General features: G+C 41.5%; 1 pseudogene; it reads left to right on the top strand.

The window, feature by feature from the left end:
* Positions 1–1036: 1036 nt before the first annotated feature.
* LOC144303267 (zinc finger matrin-type protein 5 pseudogene) lies at positions 1037–3273 on the top strand (annotated as a pseudogene).
* The last annotated feature ends 524 nt before the right edge of the window (positions 3274–3797 follow it).

Here is a 3797-nt window from a genome sequence, read left to right as displayed (position 1 = left end):
TAATGAAGATGGCTGATGGCATTCAATTGACAGAGAAAGCACAGCAGAGAAACTCATATTCTAAACAAACAAAAGTAGCAGAAATCTGAAACATAACCTAGAGATGAATTTTCTTAAAGAGCTTCAAGGAGTCAGCAAGGGCAAGGAGCACAAGTGAACCGTGGAGTAGCTAATTAAAGGTCTGCCCTGGAATTGAGCCCCTCTCTATATATAGAGCAGCTGGTTGCAGTGTTTTGCCCCAGGATAGAGCCATGATTACCACTTTCTAATCAAATTGAGGAACCTGCCTGAAGGGAACTCCTAGTCAGTTCTTAAGACCAGAGAATCAAATTAAGCCCAAGATAATTCTGTATATTCACAATATAAATGGAGGAAAAGAAAAAGAGAATAAGAGAATGTAGCTCACCCATGATTGAAATGACATACTTACCTCCAGAATAAAGCCTTCCCTTTGTTTTAACCGTGGTAGCTTATCTGACTGTTCGCAACCTAGAGCCTTCCATCAATGCTGCAATCAAGGAGTGATCCCAGTTGTGGAAATTGAGCTTCAGTTGTTAAGATAACAAATATGAACTATATATCAACCTAGTCTTCTAGTCAGAAACTATAAATGTACAATTAAGAATCACTAGACATTAGGAAAACCAATGGCATGGAAGAGAGGAACAAAGATGAATAATTAGGACATTCGACCCTGGAGGAAACAAAGCTAATTCAGGAGACAGAGAACATTAAAAAAAAAAAAAATTATTTAAGTGAATTAGTGTCCTAGTAGTTAATCAAAAGCAAACGGCATCTATAAGAATATGCTCCTATGAAAAGGAGCATCAGAAAACAAAAGAAACTATTGACATTAGTAAAACTATAATTGCCAAATAAGATTTAAAATTAAATATTGGAGGTCAATAATGTAATTGGGCACAACTGAAGACCAATTCAAGGTGTGAATGATAAAGTCAAGGGCATCTTTCAGGAAGAAGACCAGATATAAGACAGAAAAAATGGAGATGCAAAATATTAGAGAAAAATATAAGAGATGTGGAAGGTAGGTCTAGAACAATGTTGCCTCATAAAACTTTTTGTGATGACAAAAATGTCCATTCTGTGCTGTACCATACAGTAGCCACTAGCCACATGTGACTATTGACAAGCTGAGATGCCCCAAAGCATCACATTTTTTATTTTATTTAATTTTAAGCAGCTAAAGTTTAAATTTCAGTAGTCACATGTGGCTAGTAGCTACCATATGGGATAGCACAAAGAGAGAAGATCCCCTGTATGCCTCTTAGGAATTCAGGAGAGACAGAATAATAAGTTAGACCAGTAAAAAATAGAAAAACTCTTACAACTGAACAAAAAACCAAAATCCCACCTTAAAATTGGGCAAAAGACTTGAATAGAACTTTCTGCAAAGAAGATAAACAAATGGCCAAACTGAAGCACAGGAAAAGATGTTCAAAATCACTACCTATTAGAAAAATGCAAATCAAAATACAATGAGACTACTTCACACCCATTAGGATGACTACAATTAAAAACAAAGAAACCAGAAAATAACTAGTGTTGGTGAGGGTGTGGAGAAATCGGAAACGTTGTACATTGCTGATAGGAATGCAAAATGGTACATCTGCTGTAGAAAATGGCCCAAAAAAAGTTGAACATAAGATACCATGAGGTTCAGGAATTCTACTTCTAGGTACACACCCAAAAGAATTGAAAGCAAGGACTGACATAGATACTTGTACACTAACTAATCTTCATGTAGCATTATTGACAAAAGCCAAAAGATAGAAATAACCCAAATGCCCATCAACAGAGGAACGGATAAACAAAATGTGGTGTATACATACAATGGAGTATTATTCAGCCTTTAAAAAGAATGAAATTCTGATACAACATGTATGACCCTTGAAAACATTATGCTCAAAGAAATAAGCCAGACAAGGACAAATATTGTATGCTCCATTCATATGTGGTACCCAGAATAGGCAAATTCATAGAGGCAGGAAGTAGTTTAGAGGTTATGGGGGACTTGGGGGAAAGAATGAAAAGATATTGTTTAATGGGCACTGTGAAAATTAATGACAGGAAACTTCACTAAAAGGGAATTGGGAGGCTGGCAGGGGGAGCTCTCACACTCTAGCATTCATCATCCATTGTAAATCTAAGAGGAAGAGATGCACCTTGCGTCTCCACACTACTATCCTGGCAGGAGGAGAAAGGGGTCTTCCCCTCAGCAACAGCCCAGCCAATGAGAAGCCACTATGGTTCCAAATCCTTGTTTACTTCAGTGGACTCTTTGTTTATGACACCTTTCCCAACTTTCTGCTTTCCTCTATAAAGGAGTGTTCTTCTCCTCTGTTCTCTGGGCTTGCCTATGATTTTTGCTGTAGCTTTCTTGTTCCAGATTGCAATTCTCTGCTATTCCTGAAAAAAAAAAAGAAATAAAAAAACATTTTTTGCTGGTAAAACGGGCTGGCAGTTTTATTTTTAAGGTTAACAGTACACAGTTTATGTTCAGGATGATGAAAAATTCCAGAAATAGATGGTGGTGATGGTTGCACAACATTGTGAATGTTCCTAAATGCCACTGCATTGCAAACTTAAAAATGGTTAAAATGGCAATTTTTACATTATGTATATTTTACAATAAAAATGTTTTAATAGAAAAGCCACAAAGAAGAATAAGAAAAAGGGTTAAAATGAAAGATAAAGAAGGTTGGAGGGCACAGAAGGAGGAGGAGCTCAGAGCTCTTGTGCCCTGCAGAGCCAGGTGGCCCCCGGGTAGCATTAGTTCTTTGACTACTGCAACAGCTCTTTCCAGGACAACCTCCCCAACCACAGGAAGCTCCTGCAGCACCTGAAGGCCAGGAAGGTCTGGTATGACATGTTCCAAGATGCAGCTGCCATCTTGCTAATGAACAGAATGAGTGGCCCTACAGGTAATTTCTACTGACAGGCCAGTGTGACTCTGCCTCCAACTGCAAACTTTCCCACATGTCAGCGACAGACCTGCAGGAGCTGAGTATCCAGGTGGAGGAGGAGAGGCGGGCCAGGGAGTGGCCACTAGATGTCACAGAGCTCCCTAAGGGCCATCTGGAAGACTGGTTGGAAAAGAGAGCCAAGGCGCCAAGCTGCAGGGCTGAATCCATGAGAACCACTATCTTCCAGTATCCCATAGACTGACCACCGGGGCAAAGGTTGCCTCAATTCCTGAAGGTACCCCCTCACAGGGGCTGGCCCCTTCAGCCCAGCATCATCTGGTGGGGCTGAGCCCTTCTTCCCCACCTGACCCCCATCTGGTCAGCTTTTGGGTCAGTCACAATAAAGATAAGGGTTCATACTGGGGATGCCAAGGCCCCCTCCTGCTGTACTCTATGGAGCCTCTGAAACCATTGGATTGGCCTGGCCTGACTAAGCCCCAGAGTCTCTCTACCAGGTGCAGCCCTGGTCCTAACTCTGCTCCACGCAGCTCCATGCCCAATCCCCCATGGGACATCTTGAAAAGATGGATGAGAAAACTATGTTCTGGATGTTTGTAAAGAAAGCCTATAAAGGTGCCCAGCTGGCTCAGTCCGTTAAGCATAGGACTCTTGGTTTCATCTCAGGTCATGATCTTGGGTCGTGAGACCAAGACCTGAGCCAGGCTCCACACTGAGCATGGAGCCTGCTTAGGATTCTCTCTCTCCCTCTCCCTCTGTCCCCCATTGGCTCTAGCTCCCTATCTCTCTCCCTCCCTCCCTCCCTCCCTCTCTCTCTCTCTCTCTCTCTTAAAAAAAAAAGTGATTGTGAGAGTA

Source organism: Canis aureus, chromosome 32 (genome assembly GCF_053574225.1).
Source record: "Canis aureus isolate CA01 chromosome 32, VMU_Caureus_v.1.0, whole genome shotgun sequence".
NCBI lineage: Eukaryota > Metazoa > Chordata > Mammalia > Carnivora > Canidae > Canis > Canis aureus.
Note: the sequence above shows the minus strand (reverse complement) of the source record. Positions and strands in the feature narration are given on the sequence as shown.